Raw genomic sequence first — 17,646 nt, forward strand, 5'->3', positions numbered from 1 at the left:
CTGCTGCTGCTGCTGCTTGTCGTCAGACAAAAAGAATTATAAGCCCTGGGACAGGACAGAGAAGGTGAGATGGTTCAAATAAGGGTTTAAAGCTTTGATGATGAGCAAGAAACATGGCAAAAAGCTCTCCCCGGACTGTGAGAAAAAATTAAAAGCCTACAACACCTGGTATTCCCAGGCGGTCTCCCATCCCGGTACTAACCAGGCCCAACCCTGCTTAGCTTCCGAGATCAGACGAGATCGGGCGCTTTCAGGGTGGTACGGCCGCAGGTGTGAAAGTTTTTTATTTTACTTCTCTTATTCTGCTGCTGCTGCTGCTGCTGCTGCTGCTGCTGCTGCTGCTGCTGCTGCTGCTGCTGCTGCTGCTGCTGCTGCTGCTTGTCGTCAGACAGAAAGAATTATAAGCCCTGGGACAGGACAGAGAAGGTGAGAAGGTTCAAATAAGGGTTTAAAGCTTTGATGATGAGCAAGAAACACATGGCAAAAAGCACTCCCCGGACTGTGAGAAAAGAAAAAGCCTACAACACCTGGTATTCCCAGGCGGTCTCCCATTCAGGTACTAACCAGGCCCAACCCTGCTTAGCTTCCGAGATCAGACGAGATCGGGCGCTTTCAAGGTGGTATGGCTGCAGGTGTGAAAGTTTTTTATTTTACTTCTCTTATTCTGTTGCTGCTGCTGCTGCTGCTGCTGCTGCTGCTGCTGCTGCTGCTGCTGCTGCTGCTGCTGCTGCTGCTTGTCGTCAGACAGAAAGAATTATAAGCCCTGGGACAGGACAGAGAAGGTGAGAAGGTTCAAATAAGGGTTTAAAGCTTTTATGATGAGCAAGAAACACATGGCAAAAAGCTCTCCCCGGACTGTGAGAAAAGAAAAAGCCTACAACACCTGGTATTCCCAGGCGGTCTCCCATCCAGGTACTAACCAGGCCCAACCCTGCTTAGCTTCCGAGATCAGACGAGATCGGGCGCTTTCAGGGTGGTATGGCCGCAGGTGTGAAAGTTTTTTATTTTACTTCTCTTATTCTGTTGCTGTTGCTGTTGCTGCTGCTGCTGCTGCTGCTGCTGCTGCTGCTGCTGCTGCTGCTGCTGCTGCTGCTGCTTGTCGTCAGACAGAAAGAATTATAAGCCCTGGGACAGGACAGAGAAGGTGAGAAGGTTCAAATAAGGGTTTAAAGCTTTGATGATGAGCAAGAAACACATGGCAAAAAGCTCTCCCTGGACTGTGAGAAAAGAAAAAGCCTACAACACCTGGTATTCCCAGGCGGTCTCCCATCCAGGTACTAACCAGGCCCAACCCTGCTTAGCTTCCGAGATCAGACAAGATCGGGCGCTTTCAGGGTGGTATGGCCGCAGGTGTGAAAGCTCTTTATTTTACTTTTCTTATTCTGTTGCTGCTGCTGCTGCTGCTGCTGCTGCTGCTGCTGCTGCTGCTGCTTGTCGTCAGACAAAAAGAATTATAAGCCCTGGGACAGGACAGAGAAGGTGAGAAGGTTCAAATAAGGGTTTAAAGCTTTGATGATGAGCAAGAAACACATGGCAAAAAGCTCTCCCCGGACTGTGAGAAAAAATTAAAAGCCTACAACACCTGGTATTCCCAGGCGGTCTCCGATCCAGGTACTAACCAGGCCCAACCCTGGTTAGCTTCCGAGATCAGACGAGATCGGGCGCTTTCAGGGTGGTATGGCCGCAGGTGTGAAAGTTTTTTATTTTACTTCTCTTATTCTGTTGCTGCTGCTGCTGCTGCTGCTGCTGCTGCTGCTGCTGCTGCTTGTCGTCAGACAAAAAGAATTATAAGCCCTGGGACAGGACAGAGAAGGTGAGAAGGTTCAAATAAGGGTTTAAAGCTTTGATGATGAGCAAGAAACACATGGCAAAAAGCTCTCCCCGGACTGTGAGAAAAGAAAAAGCCTACAACACCTGGTATTCCGAGGCGGTCTCCCATCCAGGTACTAACCAGGCCCAACCCTGCTTAGCTTCCGAGATCAGGCGCTTTCAGGGTGGTATGGCCGCAGGTGTGAAAGCTCTTTATTTTACTTCTCTTATTCTGTTGCTGCTGCTGCTGCTGCTGCTGCTGCTGCTGCTGCTGCTGCTGCTGCTGCTGCTGCTGCTGCTGCTGCTGCTGCTGCTGCTGCTGCTGCTGCTGCTGCTGCTGCTGCTGCTGCTGCTGCTTGTCGTCAGACAAAAAGAATTATAAGCCCTGGGACAGGACAGAGAAGGTGAGAAGGTTCAAATAAGGGTTTAAAGCTTTGATGATGAGCAAGAAACACATGGCAAAAAGCTCTCCCCGGACTGTGAGAAAAAATTAAAAGCCTACAACACCTGGTATTCCCAGGCGGTCTCCCATCCAGGTACTAACCAGGCCCAACCCTGCTTAGCTTCCGAGATCAGACGAAATCGGGCGCTTTCATGGTGGTATGGCCGCAGGTGTGAAAGTTTTTTATTTTACTTCTCTTATTCTGTTGCTGTTGCTGCTGCTGCTGCTGCTGCTGCTGCTGCTGCTGCTGCTTGTCGTCAGACAGAAAGAATTATAAGCCCTGGGACAGGACAGAGAAGGTGAGAAGGTTCAAATAAGGGTTTAAAGCTTTGATGATGAGCAAGAAACACATGGCAAAAAGCTCTCCCCGGACTGTGAGAAAAGAAAAAGCCTACAACACCTGGTATTCCCAGGTGGTCGCCCATCCAGGTACTAACCAGGCCCAACCCTGCTTAGCTTCCGAGATCAGACGAGATCGGGCGCTTTCAGGGAGGTATGGCCGCAGGTGCGAAAGCTCTTTATTTTACTTTTCCTATTCTGTTGCTGCTGCTGCTGCTGCTGCTGCTGCTGCTGCTGCTGCTTGTCGTCAGACAGAAAGAATTATAAGCCCTGGGACAGGACAGAGAAGGTGAGAAGGTTCAAATAAGGGTTTAAAGCTTTGATGATGAGCAAGAAACACATGGCAAAAAGCTCTCCCCGGACTGTGAGAAAAAAGAAAAAGCCTACAACACCTGGTATTCCCAGGCGGTCTCCCATCCAGGTACTAACCAGGCCCAACCCTGCTTAGCTTCCGAGATCAGACGAGATCGGGCGCTTTCAGGGTGGTATGACCGCAGGTGTGAAAGTTTTTTATTTTACTTCTCTTATTCTGTTGCTGCTGCTGCTGCTGCTGCTGCTGCTGCTGCTGCTGCTGCTGCTGCTGCTTGTCGTCAGACAGAAAGAATTATAAGCCCTGGGACAGGACAGAGAAGGTGAGAAGGTTCAAATAAGGGTTTAAAGCTTTGATGATGAGCAAGAAACACATGGCAAAAAGCTCTCCCCGGACTGTGAGAAAAGAAAAAGCCTACAACACCTGGTATTCCCAGGCGGTCTCCCATCCAGGTACTAACCAGGCCCAACCCTGCTTAGCTTCCGAGATCAGACGAGATCGGGCGCTTTCAGGGTGGTATGGCCGCAAGTGTGAAAGTTTTTTATTTTACTTCTCTTATTCTGTTGCTGCTGCTTCTGCTTCTGCTTCTGCTTCTGCTTCTGCTTCTGCTTCTGCTTCTGCTTCTGCTGCTGCTGCTGCTGCTGCTGCTGCTGCTGCTGCTGCTGCTGCTGCTGCTTGTCGTCAGACAGAAAGAATTATAAGCCCTGGGACAGGACAGAGAAGGTGAGAAGGTTCAAATAAGGGTTTAAAGCTTTGATGATGAGCAAGAAACACATGGCAAAAAGCTCTCCCCGGACTGTGAGAAAAGAAAAAGCCTACAACACCTGGTATTCCCAGGCGGTCTCCCATCCAGTTACTAACCAGGCCCAACCCTGCTTAGCTTCCGAGATCAGATGAGATCGGGCACTTTCAGGGTGGTATGGCCGCAGGTGTGAAAGCTCTTTATTTTACTTTTCTTATTCTGTTGCTGCTGCTGCTGCTGCTGCTGCTGCTGCTGCTGCTGCTGCTGCTTGTCGTCAGACAGAAAGAATTATAAGCCCTGGGACAGGACAGAGAAGGTGAGAAGGTTCAAATAAGGGTTTAAAGCTTTGATGATGAGCAAGAAACACATGGCAAAAAGCTCTCCCCGGACTGTGAGAAAAAATTAAAAGCCTACAACACCTGGTATTCCCAGGCGGTCTGCCATCCAGGTACTAACCAGGCCCAACCCTGCTTAGCTTCCGAGATCAAACGAGATCGGGCGCTTTCAGGGTGGTATGGCCGCAGGTGTGAAAGTCTTTTATTTTACTTCTCTTATTCTGTTGCTGCTGCTGCTGCTGCTGCTGCTGCTGCTGCTGCTGCTGCTGCTGCTGCTGCTGCTGCTGCTGCTGCTGCTGCTGCTGCTGCTGCTGCTTGTCGTCAGACAAAAAGAATTATAAGCCCTGGGACAGGACAGAGAAGGTGAGAAGGTTCAAATAAGGGTTTAAAGCTTTGATGATGAGCAAGAAACACATGGCAAAAAGCTCTCCCCGGACTGTGAGAAAAAATTAAAAGCCTACAACACCTGGTATTCCCAGGCGGACTCCCATCCTGGTACTAACCAGGCCCAACCCTGCTTAGCTTCCGAGATCAGACGAGATCGGGCGCTTTCAGGGTGGTATGGCCGCAGGTGTGAAAGTTTTTCATTTTACTTCTCTTATTCTGTTGCTGCTGCTGCTGCTGCTGCTGCTGCTGCTGCTGCTGCTGCTTGTCGTCAGACAAAAAGAATTATAAGCCCTGGGACAGGACAGAGAAGGTGAGAAGGTTCAAATAAGGGTTTAAAGCTTTGATGATGAGCAAGAAACACATGGCAAAAAGCTCTCCCCGGACTGTGAGAAAAAATTAAAAGCCTACAACACCTGGTATTCCCAGGCGGTCTCCCATCCAGGTACTAACCAGGCCCAACCCTGCTTAGCTTCCGAGATCAGACGCTTTCAGGGTGGTATGGCCACATGTGTGAAAGTTTTTTATTTTACTTCTCTTATTCTGCTGCTGCTGCTGCTGCTGCTGCTGCTGCTGCTGCTGCTGCTGCTGCTGCTGCTGCTGCTGCTGCTGCTGCTGCTGCTGCTGCTGCTGCTGCTGCTGCTGCTGCTGCTGCTGCTGCTGCTGCTGCTGCTGCTGCTGCTGCTGCTGCTGCTTGTCGTCAGACAGAAAGAATTATAAGCCCTGGGACAGGACAGAGAAGGTGAGAAGGTTCAAATAAGGGTTTAAAGCTTTGATGATGAGCAAGAAACACATGGCAAAAAGCTCTCCCCGGACTGTGAGAAAAGAAAAAGCCTACAACACCTGGTATTCCCAGGCGGTCTCCCATCCAGGTACTAACCAGGCCCAACCCTGCTTAGCTTCCGAGATCAGACGAGATCGGGCGCTTTCAGGGAGGTATGGCTGCAGGTGTGAAAGATCTTTATTTTACTTTTCTTATTCTGTTGCTGCTGCTGCTGCTGCTGCTGCTGCTGCTGCTGCTGCTGCTGCTGCTTGTCGTCAGACAGAAAGAATTATAAGCCCTGGGACAGGACAGAGAAGGTGAGAAGGTTCAAATAAGGGTTTAAAGCTTTGATGATGAGCAAGAAACACATGGCAAAAAGCTCTCCCCGGACTGTGAGAAAAAATTAAAAGCCTACAACACCTGGTATTCCCAGGCGGTCTCCCATCCAGGTACTAACCAGGCCCAACCCTGCTTAGCTTCCGAGATCAGACGAGATCGGGCGCTTTCAGGGTGGTATGGCCGCAGGTGTGAAAGTTTTTTATTTTACTTCTCTTATTCTGTTGCTGCTGCTGCTGCTGCTGCTGCTGCTGCTGCTGCTGCTGCTGCTGCTGCTGCTGCTGCTGCTGCTGCTGCTGCTTGTCGTCAGACAAAAAGAATTATAAGCCCTGGGACAGGACAGAGAAGGTGAGAAGGTTCAAATAAGGGTTTAAAGCTTTGATGATGAGCAAGAAACACATGGCAAAAAGCTCTCCCCGGACTGTGAGAAAAAATTAAAAGCCTACAACACCTGGTAGTCCCAGGCGGTCTCCCATCCAGGTACTAACCAGGCCCAACCCTGCTTAGCTTCCGAGATCAGATGAGATCGGGCGCTTTCAGGGTGGTATGGCCGCAGGTGTGAAAGTTTTTTATTTTACTTCTCTTATTCTGCTGCTGCTGCTGCTGCTGCTGCTGCTGCTGCTGCTGCTGCTGCTGCTGCTGCTGCTGCTGCTGCTGCTGCTGCTGCTGCTGCTGCTGCTGCTTGTCGTCAGACAGAAAGAATTATAAGCCCTGGGACAGGACAGAGAAGGTGAGAAGGTTCAAATAAGGGTTTAAAGCTTTGATGATGAGCAAGAAACACATGGCAAAAAGCTCTCCCCGGACTGTGAGAAAAGAAAAAGCCTACAACACCTGGTATTCCCAGGCGGTCTCCCATCCAGGTACTAACCAGGCCCAACCCGGCTTAGCTTCCGAGATCAGACGAGATCGGGCGCTTTCAGGGTGGTATGGCCGCAGGTGTGAAAGTTTTTTATTTTACTTCTCTTATTCTGTTGCTGCTGCTGCTGCTGCTGCTGCTGCTGCTGCTGCTGCTGCTGCTGCTGCTGCTGCTGCTGCTGCTGCTGCTGCTGCTGCTGCTGCTTGTCGTCAGACAGAAAGAATTATAAGCCCTGGGACAGGACAGAGAAGGTGAGAAGGTTCAAATAAGGGTTTAAAGCTTTGATGATGAGCAAGAAACACAAGGCAAAAAGCTCTCCCCGGACTGTGAGAAAAGAAAAAGCCTACAACACCTGGTATTCCCAGGCGGTCTCCCATCCAGGTACTAACCAGGCCCAACCCTGCTTAGCTTCCGAGATCAGACGAGATCGGGCGCTTTCAGGGTGGTATGGCCGCAGGTGTGAAAGCTCTTTATTTTACTTTTCTTATTCTGTTGCTGCTGCTGCTGCTGCTGCTGCTGCTGCTGCTGCTGCTGCTGCTGCTTGTCGTCAGACAGAAAGAATTATAAGCCCTGGGACAGGACAGAGAAGGTGAGAAGGTTCAAATAAGGGTTTAAAGCTTTGATGATGAGCAAGAAACACATGGCAAAAAGCTCTCCCCGGACTGTGAGAAAAAATTAAAAGCCTACGACACCTGGTATTCCCAGGCGGTCTCCCATCCAGGTACTAACCAGGCCCAACCCTGCTTAGCTTCCAAGATCAGACGAGATCGGGTGCTTTCAGGGTGATATGGCAGCAGGTGTGAAAGTTTTTTATTTTACTTCTCTTATTCTGTTGCTGCTGCTGCTGCTGCTGCTGCTGCTGCTGCTGCTGCTGCTGCTGCTGCTGCTGCTGCTGCTGCTGCTGCTGCTGCTGCTTGTCGTCAGACAAAAAGAATTATAAGCCCTGGGACAGGACAGAGAAGGTGAGAAGGTTCAAATAAGGGTTTAAAGCTTTGATGATGAGCAAGAAACACATGGCAAAAAGCTCTCCCCGGACTGTGAGAAAAAATTAAAAGCCTACAACACCTGGTATTCCCAGGCGGTCTCCCATCCAGGTACTAACCAGGCCCAACCCTGCTTAGCTTCCGAGATCAGACGAGATCGGGCGCTTTCAGGGTGGTATGGCCGCAGGTGTGAAAGTTTTTTATTTTACTTCTCTTATTCTGTTGCTGCTGCTGCTGCTGCTGCTGCTGCTGCTGCTGCTGCTGCTTGTCGTCAGACAAAAAGAATTATAAGCCCTGGGACAGGACAGAGAAGGTGAGAAGGTTCAAATAAGGGTTTAAAGCTTTGATGATGAGCAAGAAACACATGGCAAAAAGCTCTCCCCGGACTGTGAGAAAAAATTAAAAGCCTACAACACCTGGTATTCTCAGGCGGTCTCCCATCCAGGTACTAACCAGGCCCAACCCTGCTTAGCTTCCGAGATCAGGCGCTTTCAGGGTGGTATGGCCGCAGGTGTGAAAGTTTTTTATTTTACTTCTCTTATTCTGCTGCTGCTGCTGCTGCTGCTGCAGCTGCTGCTGCTGCTGCTGCTGCTGCTGCTGCAGCTGCTGCTGCTGCTGCTGCTGCTTGTCGTCAGACAGAAAGAATTATAAGCCCTGGGACAGGACAGAGAAGGTGAGAAGGTTCAAATAAGGGTTTAAAGCTTTGATGATGAGCAAGAAACACATGGCAAAAAGCTCTCCCCGGACTGTGAGAAAAGAAAAAGCCTACAACACCTGGTATTCCCAGGCGGTCTCCCATCCAGGTACTAACCAGGCCCAACCCTGCTTAGCTTCCGAGATCAGGCGCTTTCAGGGTGGTATGGCCGCAGGTGTGAAAGTTTTTTATTTTACTTCTCTTATTCTGTTGCTGCTGCTGCTGCTGCTGCTGCTGCTGCTGCTGCTGCTGCTGCTGCTGCTGCTGCTGCTGCTGCTGCTGCTGCTGCTGCTTGTCGTCAGACAGAAAGAATTATAAGCCCTGGGACAGGACAGAGAAGGTGAGAAGGTTCAAATAAGGGTTTAAAGCTTTGATGATGAGCAAGAAACACATGGCAAAAAGCTCTCCCCGGACTGTGAGAAAAAATTAAAAGCCTACAACACCTGGTATTCCCAGGCGGTCTCCCATCCTGGTACTAACCAAGCCCAACCCTGCTTAGCTTCCGAGATCAGACGAGATCGGGCGCTTTCAGGGAGGTATGGCCGCAGGTGTGAAAGCTCTTTATTTTACTTTTCCTATTCTGTTGCTGCTGCTGCTGCTGCTGCTGCTGCTGCTGCTTGTCGTCAGACAGAAAGAATTATAAGCCCTGGGACAGGACAGAGAAGGTGAGAAGGTTCAAATAAGGGTTTAAAGCTTTGATGATGAGCAAGAAACACATGGCAAAAAGCTCTCCCCGGACTGTGAGAAAAAATTAAAAGCCTACAACACCTGGTATTCCCAGGCGGTCTCCCATCCAGGTACTAACCAGGCCCAACCCTGCTTAGCTTCCGAGATCAGACGAGATCGGGCGCTTTCAGGGTGGTATGGCCGCAGGTGTGAAAGTTTTTTATTTTACTTCTCTTATTCTGTTGCTGCTGCTGCTGCTGCTGCTGCTGCTGCTGCTGCTGCTGCTGCTGCTGCTGCTGCTGCTGCTGCTGCTGCTGCTGCTGCTGCTGCTGCTGCTTGTCGTCAGACAAAAAGAATTATAAGCCCTGGGACAGGACAGAGAAGGTGAGAAGGTTCAAATAAGGGTTTAAAGCTTTGATGATGAGCAAGAAACACATGGCAAAAAGCTCTCCCCGGACTGTGAGAAAAGAAAAAGCCTACAACACCTGGTATTCCCAGGCGGTCTCCCATCCAGGTACTAACCAGGCCCAACCCTGCTTAGCTTCCGAGATCAGACGAGATCGGGCGCTTTCAGGGTGGTATGGCCGCAGGTGTGAAAGTTTTTTATTTTACTTCTCTTATTCTGTTGCTGCTGCTGCTGCTGCTGCTGCTGCTGCTGCTGCTGCTGCTGCTGCTGCTGCTGCTGCTGCTGCTGCTGCTGCTGCTGCTGCTGCTGCTTGTCGTCAGACAGAAAGAATTATAAGCCCTGGGACAGGACAGAGAAGGTGAGAAGGTTCAAATAAGGGTTTAAAGCTTTGATGATGAGCAAGAAACACATGGCAAAAAGCTCTCCCCGGACTGTGAGAAAAGAAAAAGCCTACAACACCTGGTATTCCCAGGCGGTCTCCCATCCAGGTACTAACCAGGCCCAACCCTGCTTAGCTTCCGAGATCAGACGAGATCGGGCGCTTTCAGGGTGGTATGGCCGCAGGTGTGAAAGTTTTTTATTTTACTTCTCTTATTCTGTTGCTTCTGCTTCTGCTTCTGCTTCTGCTTCTGCTTCTGCTTCTGCTTCTGCTTCTGCTGCTGCTGCTGCTGCTGCTGCTGCTGCTGCTGCTTGTCGTCAGACAGAAAGAATTATAAGCCCTGGGACAGGACAGAGAAGGTGAGAAGGTTCAAATAAGGGTTTAAAGCTTTGATGATGAGCAAGAAACACATGGCAAAAAGCTCTCCCCGGACTGTGAGAAAAGAAAAAGCCTACAACACCTGGTATTCCCAGGCGGTCTCCCATCCAGGTACTAACCAGGCCCAACCCTGCTTAGCTTCCGAGATCAGATGAGATCGGGCACTTTCAGGGTGGTATGGCCGCAGGTGTGAAAGCTCTTTATTTTACTTTTCTTATTCTGTTGCTGCTGCTGCTGCTGCTGCTGCTGCTGCTGCTGCTGCTGCTGCTGCTGCTGCTTGTCGTCAGACAGAAAGAATTATAAGCCCTGGGACAGGACAGAGAAGGTGAGAAGGTTCAAATAAGGGTTTAAAGCTTTGATGATGAGCAAGAAACACATGGCAAAAAGCTCTCCCCGGACTGTGAGAAAAAATTAAAAGCCTACAACACCTGGTATTCCCAGGCGGTCTGCCATCCAGGTACTAACCAGGCCCAACCCTGCTTAGCTTCCGAGATCAAACGAGATCGGGCGCTTTCAGGGTGGTATGGCTGCAGGTGTGTAAGTTTTTTATTTTACTTCTCTTATTCTGTTGCTGCTGCTGCTGCTGCTGCTGCTGCTGCTGCTGCTGCTGCTGCTGCTGCTGCTGCTGCTTGTCGTCAGACAAAAAGTATTATAAGCCCTGGGACAGGACAGAGAAGGTGAGAAGGTTCAAATAAGGGTTTAAAGCTTTGATGATGAGCAAGAAACACATGGCAAAAAGCTCTCCCCGGACTGTGAGAAAAAATTAAAAGCCTACAACACCTGGTATTCCCAGGCGGTCTCCCATCCAGGTACTAACCAGGCCCAACCCTGCTTAGCTTCCGAGATCAGACGAGATCGGGCGCTTTCAGGGTGGTATGGCCGCAGGTGTGAAAGTTTTTCATTTTACTTCTCTTATTCTGTTGCTGCTGCTGCTGCTGCTGCTGCTGCTGCTGCTGCTGCTGCTGCTGCTGCTGCTGCTGCTGCTGCTTGTCGTCAGACAAAAAGAATTATAAGCCCTGGGACAGGACAGAGAAGGTGAGAAGGTTCAAATAAGGGTTTAAAGCTTTGATGATGAGCAAGAAACACATGGCAAAAAGCTCTCCCCGGACTGTGAGAAAAAATTAAAAGCCTACAACACCTGGTATTCCCAGGCGGTCTCCCATCCAGGTACTAACCAGGCCCAACCCTGCTTAGCTTCCGAGATCAGACAAGATCGGGCGCTTTCAGGGTGGTATAGCCGCAGGTGTGAAAGTTTTTTATTTTACTTTTCTTATTCTGCTGCTGCTGCTGCTGCTGCTGCTGCTGCTGCTGCTGCTGCTGCTGCTGCTGCTGCTGCTGCTGCTGCTGCTGCTTGTCGTCAGACAGAAAGAATTATAAGCCCTGGGACAGGACAGAGAAGGTGAGAAGGTTCAAATAAGGGTTTAAAGCTTTGATGATGAGCAAGAAACACATGGCAAAAAGCTCTCCCCGGACTGTGAGAAAAGAAAAAGCCTACAACACCTGGTATTCCCAGGCGGTCTCCCATCCAGGTACTAACCAGGCCCAACACTGCTTAGCTTCCGAGATCAGACGAGATCAGGCGCTTTCAGGGTGGTATGGCCGCAGGTGTGAAAGTTTTTTATTTTACTTCTCTTATTCTGCTGCTGCTGCTGCTGCTGCTGCTGCTGCTGCTGCTGCTGCTGCTGCTGCTGCTGCTGCTGCTGCTTGTCGTCAGACAGAAAGAATTATAAGCCCTGGGACAGGACAGAGAAGGTGAGAAGGTTCAAATAAGGGTTTAAAGCTTTGATGATGAGCAAGAAACACATGGCAAAAAGCTCTCCCCGGACTGTGAGAAAAGAAAAAGCCTACAACACCTGGTATTCCCAGGCGGTCTCCCATCCAGGTACTAACCAGGCCCAACCCTGCTTAGCTTCCGAGATCAGACGAGATCGGGCGCTTTCAGGGTGGTATGGCCGCAGGTGTGAAAGTTTTTTATTTTACTTCTCTTATTCTGCTGCTGCTGCTGCTGCTGCTGCTGCTGCTGCTGCTGCTGCTGCTGCTGCTGCTGCTGCTGCTGCTGCTGCTGCTGCTGCTGCTTGTCGTCAGACAGAAAGAATTATAAGCCCTGGGACAGGACAGAGAAGGTGAGAAGGTTCAAACAAGGGTTTAAAGCTTTGATGATGAGCAAGAAACACATGGCAAAAAGCTCTCCCCGGACTGTGAGAAAAAATTAAAAGCCTACAACACCTGGTATTCCCAGGCGGTCTCCCATCCAGGTACTAACCAGGCCCAACCCTGCTTAGCTTCCGAGATCAGGCGCTTTCAGGGTGGTATGGCCGCAGGTGTGAAAGTTTTTTATTTTACTTCTCTTATTCTGCTGCTGCTGCTGCTGCTGCTGCTGCTGCTGCTGCTGCTGCTGCTGCTGCTGCTGCTGCTGCTGCTGCTGCTGCTGCTGCTGCTGCTGCTGCTGCTGCTGCTGCTGCTGCTGCTGCTGCTGCTGCTGCTGCTGCTTGTCGTCAGACAAAAGGAATTATAAGCCCTGGGACAGGACAGAGAAGGTGAGAAGGTTCAAATAAGGGTTTAAAGCTTTGATGATGAGCAAGAAACACATGGCAAAAAGCTCTCCCCGGACTGTGAGAAAAAATTAAAAGCCTACAACACCTGGTATTCCCAGGCGGTCACCCATCCAGGTACTAACCAGGCCCAACCCTGCTTAGCTTCCGAGATCAGACGAGATCGGGCGCTTTCAGGGTGGTATGGCCGCAGGTGTGAAAGTTTTTTATTTTACTTCTCTTATTCTGTTGCTGCTGCTGCTGCTGCTGCTGCTGCTGCTGCTGCTGCTGCTGCTGCTGCTGCTGCTGCTGCTGCTGCTGCTGCTGCTTGTCGTCAGACAAAAAGAATTATAAGCCCTGGGACAGGACAGAGAAGGTGAGAAGGTTCAAATAAGGGTTTAAAGCTTTGATGATGAGCAAGAAACACATGGCAAAAAGCTCTCCCCGGACTGTGAGAAAAAATTAAAAGCCTACAACACCTGGTATTCCCAGGCGGTCTCCCATCCAGGTACTAACCAGGCCCAACCCTGCTTAGCTTCCAAGATCAGACGAGATCGGGCGCTTTCAGGGTGGTATGGCCGCAGGTGTGAAAGTTTTTTATTTTACTTCTCTTATTCTGCTGCTGCTGCTGCTGCTGCTGCTGCTGCTGCTGCTGCTGCTGCTGCTGCTGCTGCTGCTGCTGCTGCTGCTGCTGCTTGTCGTCAGACAAAAAGAATTATAAGCCCTGGGACAGGACAGAGAAGGTGAGAAGGTTCAAATAAGGGTTTAAAGCTTTGATGATGAGCAAGAAACACATGGCAAAAAGCTCTCCCCGGACTGTGAGAAAAAATTAAAAGCCTACAACACCTGGTATTCCCAGGCGGTCTCCCATCCAGGTACTAACCAGGCCCAACCCTGCTTAGCTTCCGAGATCAGATGAGATCGGGCGCTTTCAGGGTGGTATGGCCGCAGGTGTGAAAGTTTTTTATTTTACTTCTCTTATTCTGCTGCTGCTGCTGCTGCTGCTGCTGCTGCTGCTGCTGCTGCTGCTGCTGCTGCTGCTGCTGCTGCTGCTGCTGCTGCTTGTCGTCAGACAGAAATAATTATAAGCCCTGGGACAGGACAGAGAAGGTGAGAAGGTTCAAATAAGGGTTTAAAGCTTTGATGATGAGCAAGAAACACATGGCAAAAAGCTCTCCCCGGACTGTGAGAAAAGAAAAAGCCTACAACACCTGGTATTCCCAGGCGGTCTCCCATCCAGGTACTAACCAGGCCCAAACCTGCTTAGCTTCCGAGATCAGACGAGATCGGGCGCTTTCAGGGTGGTATGGCCGCATGTGTGAATGTTTTTTATTTTACTTCTCTTATTCTGCTGCTGCTGCTGCTGCTGCTGCTGCTGCTGCTGCTGCTGCTGCTGCTTGTCGTCAGACAGAAAGAATTATAAACCCTGGGACAGGACAGAGAAGGTGAGAAGGTTCAAATAAGGGTTTAAAGCTTTGATGATGAGCAAGAAACACATGGCAAAAAGCTCTCCCCGGACTGTGAGAAAAAATTAAAAGCCTACAACACCTGGTATTCCCAGGCGGTCTCCCATCCAGGTACTAACCAGGGCCAACACTGCTTAGCTTCCGAGATCAGACGAGATCGGGCGCTTTCAGGGTGGTATGGCCGCAGGTGTGAAAGGTTTTTATTTTACTTCTCTTATTCTTCTGCTGCTGCTGCTGCTGCTGCTGCTGCTGCTGCTGCTGCTGCTGCTGCTGCTGCTGCTGCTGCTGCTGCTGCTGCTTGTCGTCAGACAGAAAGAATTATAAGCCCTGGGACAGGACAGAGAAGGTGAGAAGGTTCAAATAAGGGTTTAAAGCTTTGATGATGAGCAAGAAACACATGGCAAAAAGCTCTCCCCGGACTGTGAGAAAAAATTAAAAGCCTACAACACCTGGTATTCCCAGGGGGTCTCCCATCCAGGTACTAACCAGGCCCAACCCTGCTTAGCTTCCAAGATCAGACGAAATCGGGCGCTTTCAGGGTGGTATGGCCGCAGGTGTGAAAGTTTTTTATTCTACTTCTCTTATTCTGTTGCTGCTGCAAATAAGGGTTTAAAGCTTTGATGATGAGCAAGAAACACATGGCAAAAAGCTCTCCCCGGACTGTGAGAAAAAATTAAAAGCCTACAACACCTGGTATTCCCAGGCAGTCTCCCATCCAGGTACTAACCAGGCCCAACCCTGCTTAGCTTCCGAGATCAGACGAGATCGGGCGCTTTCAGGGTGGTATGGCCTCAGGTGTGAAAATTTTTTATTTTACTTCTCTTATTCTGTTGCTGCTGCTGCTGCTGCTGCTGCTGCTGCTGCTGCTGCTGCTGCTGCTGCTGCTGCTGCTGCTGCTTGTCGTCAGACAAAAAGAATTATAAGCCCTGGGACAGGACAGAGAAGGTGAGAAGTTTCAAATAAGGGTTTAAAGCTTTGATGATGAGCAAGAAACACATGGCAAAAAGCTCTCCCCGGACTGTGAGAAAAAATTAAAAGCCTACAACACCTGGTATTCTCAGGCGGTCTCCCATCCAGGTACTAACCAGGCCCAACCCTGCTTAGCTTCCGAGATCAGACGAGATCGGGCGCTTTCAGGGTGGTATGGCCGCAGGTGTGAAAGTTTTTTATTTTACTTCTCTTATTCTGCTGCTGCTGCTGCTGCTGCTGCTGCTGCTGCTGCTGCTGCTGCTGCTGCTGCTTGTCGTCAGACAGAAAGAATTATAAGCCCTGGGACAGGACAGAGAAGGTGAGAAGGTTCAAATAAGGGTTTAAAGCTTTGATGATGAGCAAGAAACACATGGCAAAAAGCTCTCCCCGGACTGTGAGAAAAGAAATAGCCTACAACACCTGGTATTCCCAGGCGGTCTCCCATCCAGGTACTAACCAGGCCCAACCCTGCTTAGCTTCCGAGATCAGGCGCTTTCAGGGTGGTATGGCCGCAGGTGTGAAAGTTTTTTATTTTACTTCTCTTATTCTGTTGCTGCTGCTGCTGCTGCTGCTGCTGCTGCTGCTGCTGCTGCTGCTGCTGCTGCTGCTGCTGCTGCTGCTGCTGCTGCTGCTGCTGCTGCTGCTGCTGCTTGTCGTCAGACAGAAAGAATTATAAGCCCTGGGACAGGACAGAGAAGGTGAGAAGGTTCAAATAAGGGTTTAAAGCTTTGATGATGAGCAAGAAACACATGGCAAAAAGCTCTCCCCGGACTGTGAGAAAAAATTAAAAGCCTACAACACCTGGTATTCCCAGGCGGTCTCCCATCCAGGTACTAACCAGGCCCAACCCTGCTTAGCTTCCGAGATCAGACGAGATCGGGCGCTTTCAGGGAGGTATGGCCGCAGGTGTGAAAGCTCTTTATTTTACTTTTCCTATTCTGTTGCTGCTGCTGCTGCTGCTGCTGCTGCTGCTGCTGCTGCTGCTGCTGCTTGTCGTCAGACAGAAAGAATTATAAGCCCTGGGACAGGACAGAGAAGGTGAGAAGGTTCAAATAAGGGTTTAAAGCTTTGATGATGAGCAAGAAACACATGGCAAAAAGCTCTCCCCGGACTGTGAGAAAAAATTAAAAGCCTACAACACCTGGTATTCCCAGGCGGTCTCCCATCCAGGTACTAACCAGGCCCAACCCTGCTTAGCTTCCGAGATCAGACGAGATCGGGCGCTTTCAGGGTGGTATGGCCGCAGGTGTGAAAGTTTTTTATTTTACTTCTCTTATTCTGTTGCTGCTGCTGCTGCTGCTGCTGCTGCTGCTGCTGCTGCTGCTGCTGCTGCTGCTGCTGCTGCTGCTGCTGCTGCTGCTGCTGCTGCTTGTCGTCAGACAAAAAGAATTATAAGCCCTGGGACAGGACAGAGAAGGTGAGAAGGTTCAAATAAGGGTTTAAAGCTTTGATGATGAGCAAGAAACACATGGCAAAAAGCTCTCCCCGGACTGTGAGAAAAGAAAAAGCCTACAACACCTGGTATTCCCAGGCGGTCTCCCATCCAGGTACTAACCAGGCCCAACCCTGCTTAGCTTCCGAGATCAGACGAGATCGGGCGCTTTCAGGGTGGTATGGCCGCAGGTGTGAAAGTTTTTTATTTTACTTCTCTTATTCTGTTGCTGCTGCTGCTGCTGCTGCTGCTGCTGCTGCTGCTGCTGCTGCTGCTGCTGCTGCTGCTGCTGCTGCTGCTGCTGCTGCTGCTTGTCGTCAGACAGAAAGAATTATAAGCCCTGGGACAGGACAGAGAAGGTGAGAAGGTTCAAATAAGGGTTTAAAGCTTTGATGATGAGCAAGAAACACATGGCAAAAAGCTCTCCCCGGACTGTGAGAAAAGAAAAAGCCTACAACACCTGGTATTCCCAGGCGGTCTCCCATCCAGGTACTAACCAGGCCCAACCCTGCTTAGCTTCCGAGATCAGACGAGATCGGGCGCTTTCAGGGTGGTATGGCCGCAGGTGTGAAAGTTTTTTATTTTACTTCTCTTATTCTGTTGCTGCTGCTTCTGCTTCTGCTTCTGCTTCTGCTTCTGCTTCTGCTTCTGCTTCTGCTTCTGCTTCTGCTTCTGCTGCTGCTGCTGCTGCTGCTGCTGCTGCTGCTGCTGCTGCTGCTTGTCGTCAGACAGAAAGAATTATAAGCCCTGGGACAGGACAGAGAAGGTGAGAAGGTTCAAATAAGGGTTTAAAGCTTTGATGATGAGCAAGAAACACATGGCAAAAAGCTCTCCCCGGACTGTGAGAAAAGAAAAAGCCTACAACACCTGGTATTCCCAGGCGGTCTCCCATCCAGGTACTAACCAGGCCCAACCCTGCTTAGCTTCCGAGATCAGATGAGATCGGGCACTTTCAGGGTGGTATGGCCGCAGGTGTGAAAGCTCTTTATTTTACTTTTCTTATTCTGTTGCTGCTGCTGCTGCTGCTGCTGCTGCTGCTGCTGCTGCTGCTGCTGCTGCTGCTGCTGCTGCTGCTGCTGCTGCTGCTGCTGCTGCTGCTGCTGCTGCTGCTGCTGCTTGTCGTCAGACAGAAAGAATTATAAGCCCTGGGACAGGACAGAGAAGGTGAGAAGGTTCAAATAAGGGTTTAAAGCTTTGATGATGAGCAAGAAACACATGGCAAAAAGCTCTCCCCGGACTGTGAGAAAAAATTAAAAGCCTACAACACCTGGTATTCCCAGGCGGTCTGCCATCCAGGTACTAACCAGGCCCAACCCTGCTTAGCTTCCGAGATCAAACGAGATCGGGCGCTTTCAGGGTGGTATGGCCGCAGGTGTGAAAGTTTTTCATTTTACTTCTCTTATTCTGTTGCTGCTGCTGCTGCTGC

At 50.1% G+C, this 17,646-nt stretch overlaps 43 non-coding genes and 6 pseudogenes across 43 annotated transcripts; all 49 read right to left on the reverse strand.

Annotated features, from left to right (window-relative positions):
• Window positions 1-153: 153 nt before the first annotated feature.
• LOC128477296 (5S ribosomal RNA) lies at window positions 154-272 on the reverse strand. The gene has a single exon (XR_008348276.1). It is a non-coding gene; the product is annotated as a 5S ribosomal RNA (ribosomal RNA).
• A 243-nt stretch (window positions 273-515) lies between these two features.
• On the reverse strand, window positions 516-634 carry LOC128477747 (5S ribosomal RNA). Its single transcript, XR_008348704.1, has one exon. It is a non-coding gene; the product is annotated as a 5S ribosomal RNA (ribosomal RNA).
• A 237-nt stretch (window positions 635-871) lies between these two features.
• On the reverse strand, window positions 872-990 carry LOC128481106 (5S ribosomal RNA). The gene has a single exon (XR_008350878.1). It is a non-coding gene; the product is annotated as a 5S ribosomal RNA (ribosomal RNA).
• Window positions 991-1,233: 243 nt separating this feature from the next.
• LOC128477920 (5S ribosomal RNA) lies at window positions 1,234-1,352 on the reverse strand. Its single transcript, XR_008348867.1, has one exon. It is a non-coding gene; the product is annotated as a 5S ribosomal RNA (ribosomal RNA).
• Window positions 1,353-1,570: 218 nt separating this feature from the next.
• Window positions 1,571-1,689, reverse strand: LOC128479254 (5S ribosomal RNA). Its single transcript, XR_008350137.1, has one exon. It is a non-coding gene; the product is annotated as a 5S ribosomal RNA (ribosomal RNA).
• Window positions 1,690-1,902: 213 nt separating this feature from the next.
• On the reverse strand, window positions 1,903-2,011 carry LOC128480357 (uncharacterized; annotated as a pseudogene).
• A 293-nt stretch (window positions 2,012-2,304) lies between these two features.
• On the reverse strand, window positions 2,305-2,423 carry LOC128478703 (5S ribosomal RNA). Its single transcript, XR_008349610.1, has one exon. It is a non-coding gene; the product is annotated as a 5S ribosomal RNA (ribosomal RNA).
• Window positions 2,424-2,639: 216 nt separating this feature from the next.
• LOC128476823 (5S ribosomal RNA) lies at window positions 2,640-2,758 on the reverse strand. Its single transcript, XR_008347817.1, has one exon. It is a non-coding gene; the product is annotated as a 5S ribosomal RNA (ribosomal RNA).
• A 212-nt stretch (window positions 2,759-2,970) lies between these two features.
• LOC128476818 (5S ribosomal RNA) lies at window positions 2,971-3,089 on the reverse strand. The gene has a single exon (XR_008347812.1). It is a non-coding gene; the product is annotated as a 5S ribosomal RNA (ribosomal RNA).
• Window positions 3,090-3,311: 222 nt separating this feature from the next.
• LOC128476972 (5S ribosomal RNA) lies at window positions 3,312-3,430 on the reverse strand. Its single transcript, XR_008347962.1, has one exon. It is a non-coding gene; the product is annotated as a 5S ribosomal RNA (ribosomal RNA).
• A 282-nt stretch (window positions 3,431-3,712) lies between these two features.
• Window positions 3,713-3,831, reverse strand: LOC128478476 (5S ribosomal RNA). The gene has a single exon (XR_008349392.1). It is a non-coding gene; the product is annotated as a 5S ribosomal RNA (ribosomal RNA).
• Window positions 3,832-4,049: 218 nt separating this feature from the next.
• Window positions 4,050-4,168, reverse strand: LOC128478205 (5S ribosomal RNA). Its single transcript, XR_008349138.1, has one exon. It is a non-coding gene; the product is annotated as a 5S ribosomal RNA (ribosomal RNA).
• Window positions 4,169-4,431: 263 nt separating this feature from the next.
• Window positions 4,432-4,550, reverse strand: LOC128476995 (5S ribosomal RNA). The gene has a single exon (XR_008347985.1). It is a non-coding gene; the product is annotated as a 5S ribosomal RNA (ribosomal RNA).
• A 215-nt stretch (window positions 4,551-4,765) lies between these two features.
• On the reverse strand, window positions 4,766-4,874 carry LOC128480642 (uncharacterized; annotated as a pseudogene).
• A 318-nt stretch (window positions 4,875-5,192) lies between these two features.
• Window positions 5,193-5,311, reverse strand: LOC128476863 (5S ribosomal RNA). Its single transcript, XR_008347857.1, has one exon. It is a non-coding gene; the product is annotated as a 5S ribosomal RNA (ribosomal RNA).
• A 221-nt stretch (window positions 5,312-5,532) lies between these two features.
• Window positions 5,533-5,651, reverse strand: LOC128481118 (5S ribosomal RNA). The gene has a single exon (XR_008350889.1). It is a non-coding gene; the product is annotated as a 5S ribosomal RNA (ribosomal RNA).
• A 248-nt stretch (window positions 5,652-5,899) lies between these two features.
• On the reverse strand, window positions 5,900-6,018 carry LOC128478112 (5S ribosomal RNA). Its single transcript, XR_008349049.1, has one exon. It is a non-coding gene; the product is annotated as a 5S ribosomal RNA (ribosomal RNA).
• Window positions 6,019-6,279: 261 nt separating this feature from the next.
• Window positions 6,280-6,398, reverse strand: LOC128477860 (5S ribosomal RNA). Its single transcript, XR_008348811.1, has one exon. It is a non-coding gene; the product is annotated as a 5S ribosomal RNA (ribosomal RNA).
• A 258-nt stretch (window positions 6,399-6,656) lies between these two features.
• Window positions 6,657-6,775, reverse strand: LOC128481130 (5S ribosomal RNA). The gene has a single exon (XR_008350895.1). It is a non-coding gene; the product is annotated as a 5S ribosomal RNA (ribosomal RNA).
• A 221-nt stretch (window positions 6,776-6,996) lies between these two features.
• On the reverse strand, window positions 6,997-7,115 carry LOC128479104 (5S ribosomal RNA). Its single transcript, XR_008349993.1, has one exon. It is a non-coding gene; the product is annotated as a 5S ribosomal RNA (ribosomal RNA).
• A 254-nt stretch (window positions 7,116-7,369) lies between these two features.
• On the reverse strand, window positions 7,370-7,488 carry LOC128481141 (5S ribosomal RNA). Its single transcript, XR_008350899.1, has one exon. It is a non-coding gene; the product is annotated as a 5S ribosomal RNA (ribosomal RNA).
• A 215-nt stretch (window positions 7,489-7,703) lies between these two features.
• On the reverse strand, window positions 7,704-7,812 carry LOC128480352 (uncharacterized; annotated as a pseudogene).
• A 249-nt stretch (window positions 7,813-8,061) lies between these two features.
• On the reverse strand, window positions 8,062-8,170 carry LOC128479870 (uncharacterized; annotated as a pseudogene).
• Window positions 8,171-8,424: 254 nt separating this feature from the next.
• Window positions 8,425-8,543, reverse strand: LOC128477263 (5S ribosomal RNA). The gene has a single exon (XR_008348243.1). It is a non-coding gene; the product is annotated as a 5S ribosomal RNA (ribosomal RNA).
• A 206-nt stretch (window positions 8,544-8,749) lies between these two features.
• Window positions 8,750-8,868, reverse strand: LOC128481152 (5S ribosomal RNA). The gene has a single exon (XR_008350910.1). It is a non-coding gene; the product is annotated as a 5S ribosomal RNA (ribosomal RNA).
• A 264-nt stretch (window positions 8,869-9,132) lies between these two features.
• On the reverse strand, window positions 9,133-9,251 carry LOC128481163 (5S ribosomal RNA). Its single transcript, XR_008350921.1, has one exon. It is a non-coding gene; the product is annotated as a 5S ribosomal RNA (ribosomal RNA).
• A 261-nt stretch (window positions 9,252-9,512) lies between these two features.
• On the reverse strand, window positions 9,513-9,631 carry LOC128481175 (5S ribosomal RNA). Its single transcript, XR_008350932.1, has one exon. It is a non-coding gene; the product is annotated as a 5S ribosomal RNA (ribosomal RNA).
• A 261-nt stretch (window positions 9,632-9,892) lies between these two features.
• Window positions 9,893-10,011, reverse strand: LOC128476734 (5S ribosomal RNA). Its single transcript, XR_008347733.1, has one exon. It is a non-coding gene; the product is annotated as a 5S ribosomal RNA (ribosomal RNA).
• Window positions 10,012-10,238: 227 nt separating this feature from the next.
• LOC128478316 (5S ribosomal RNA) lies at window positions 10,239-10,357 on the reverse strand. The gene has a single exon (XR_008349242.1). It is a non-coding gene; the product is annotated as a 5S ribosomal RNA (ribosomal RNA).
• A 233-nt stretch (window positions 10,358-10,590) lies between these two features.
• On the reverse strand, window positions 10,591-10,709 carry LOC128481187 (5S ribosomal RNA). Its single transcript, XR_008350943.1, has one exon. It is a non-coding gene; the product is annotated as a 5S ribosomal RNA (ribosomal RNA).
• Window positions 10,710-10,948: 239 nt separating this feature from the next.
• LOC128478465 (5S ribosomal RNA) lies at window positions 10,949-11,067 on the reverse strand. The gene has a single exon (XR_008349382.1). It is a non-coding gene; the product is annotated as a 5S ribosomal RNA (ribosomal RNA).
• A 243-nt stretch (window positions 11,068-11,310) lies between these two features.
• LOC128478754 (5S ribosomal RNA) lies at window positions 11,311-11,429 on the reverse strand. Its single transcript, XR_008349658.1, has one exon. It is a non-coding gene; the product is annotated as a 5S ribosomal RNA (ribosomal RNA).
• A 234-nt stretch (window positions 11,430-11,663) lies between these two features.
• LOC128481200 (5S ribosomal RNA) lies at window positions 11,664-11,782 on the reverse strand. Its single transcript, XR_008350955.1, has one exon. It is a non-coding gene; the product is annotated as a 5S ribosomal RNA (ribosomal RNA).
• A 254-nt stretch (window positions 11,783-12,036) lies between these two features.
• Window positions 12,037-12,145, reverse strand: LOC128479871 (uncharacterized; annotated as a pseudogene).
• Window positions 12,146-12,450: 305 nt separating this feature from the next.
• LOC128476668 (5S ribosomal RNA) lies at window positions 12,451-12,569 on the reverse strand. The gene has a single exon (XR_008347671.1). It is a non-coding gene; the product is annotated as a 5S ribosomal RNA (ribosomal RNA).
• A 251-nt stretch (window positions 12,570-12,820) lies between these two features.
• On the reverse strand, window positions 12,821-12,939 carry LOC128477569 (5S ribosomal RNA). Its single transcript, XR_008348534.1, has one exon. It is a non-coding gene; the product is annotated as a 5S ribosomal RNA (ribosomal RNA).
• A 248-nt stretch (window positions 12,940-13,187) lies between these two features.
• Window positions 13,188-13,306, reverse strand: LOC128476306 (5S ribosomal RNA). Its single transcript, XR_008347321.1, has one exon. It is a non-coding gene; the product is annotated as a 5S ribosomal RNA (ribosomal RNA).
• Window positions 13,307-13,552: 246 nt separating this feature from the next.
• Window positions 13,553-13,671, reverse strand: LOC128478946 (5S ribosomal RNA). The gene has a single exon (XR_008349842.1). It is a non-coding gene; the product is annotated as a 5S ribosomal RNA (ribosomal RNA).
• A 218-nt stretch (window positions 13,672-13,889) lies between these two features.
• On the reverse strand, window positions 13,890-14,008 carry LOC128479073 (5S ribosomal RNA). Its single transcript, XR_008349964.1, has one exon. It is a non-coding gene; the product is annotated as a 5S ribosomal RNA (ribosomal RNA).
• A 248-nt stretch (window positions 14,009-14,256) lies between these two features.
• Window positions 14,257-14,375, reverse strand: LOC128478660 (5S ribosomal RNA). The gene has a single exon (XR_008349568.1). It is a non-coding gene; the product is annotated as a 5S ribosomal RNA (ribosomal RNA).
• A 122-nt stretch (window positions 14,376-14,497) lies between these two features.
• On the reverse strand, window positions 14,498-14,616 carry LOC128479034 (5S ribosomal RNA). The gene has a single exon (XR_008349926.1). It is a non-coding gene; the product is annotated as a 5S ribosomal RNA (ribosomal RNA).
• Window positions 14,617-14,855: 239 nt separating this feature from the next.
• LOC128477477 (5S ribosomal RNA) lies at window positions 14,856-14,974 on the reverse strand. Its single transcript, XR_008348447.1, has one exon. It is a non-coding gene; the product is annotated as a 5S ribosomal RNA (ribosomal RNA).
• Window positions 14,975-15,196: 222 nt separating this feature from the next.
• On the reverse strand, window positions 15,197-15,305 carry LOC128479873 (uncharacterized; annotated as a pseudogene).
• A 272-nt stretch (window positions 15,306-15,577) lies between these two features.
• Window positions 15,578-15,696, reverse strand: LOC128476771 (5S ribosomal RNA). The gene has a single exon (XR_008347769.1). It is a non-coding gene; the product is annotated as a 5S ribosomal RNA (ribosomal RNA).
• A 221-nt stretch (window positions 15,697-15,917) lies between these two features.
• On the reverse strand, window positions 15,918-16,036 carry LOC128481211 (5S ribosomal RNA). Its single transcript, XR_008350966.1, has one exon. It is a non-coding gene; the product is annotated as a 5S ribosomal RNA (ribosomal RNA).
• A 258-nt stretch (window positions 16,037-16,294) lies between these two features.
• Window positions 16,295-16,413, reverse strand: LOC128481223 (5S ribosomal RNA). Its single transcript, XR_008350977.1, has one exon. It is a non-coding gene; the product is annotated as a 5S ribosomal RNA (ribosomal RNA).
• Window positions 16,414-16,668: 255 nt separating this feature from the next.
• LOC128481235 (5S ribosomal RNA) lies at window positions 16,669-16,787 on the reverse strand. Its single transcript, XR_008350988.1, has one exon. It is a non-coding gene; the product is annotated as a 5S ribosomal RNA (ribosomal RNA).
• A 288-nt stretch (window positions 16,788-17,075) lies between these two features.
• Window positions 17,076-17,194, reverse strand: LOC128476735 (5S ribosomal RNA). Its single transcript, XR_008347734.1, has one exon. It is a non-coding gene; the product is annotated as a 5S ribosomal RNA (ribosomal RNA).
• A 281-nt stretch (window positions 17,195-17,475) lies between these two features.
• On the reverse strand, window positions 17,476-17,594 carry LOC128478206 (5S ribosomal RNA). The gene has a single exon (XR_008349139.1). It is a non-coding gene; the product is annotated as a 5S ribosomal RNA (ribosomal RNA).
• Window positions 17,595-17,646: the final 52 nt, after the last annotated feature.

This window comes from Spea bombifrons, chromosome 2 (genome assembly GCF_027358695.1).
Source record: "Spea bombifrons isolate aSpeBom1 chromosome 2, aSpeBom1.2.pri, whole genome shotgun sequence".
Lineage (NCBI taxonomy): Eukaryota > Metazoa > Chordata > Amphibia > Anura > Pelobatidae > Spea > Spea bombifrons.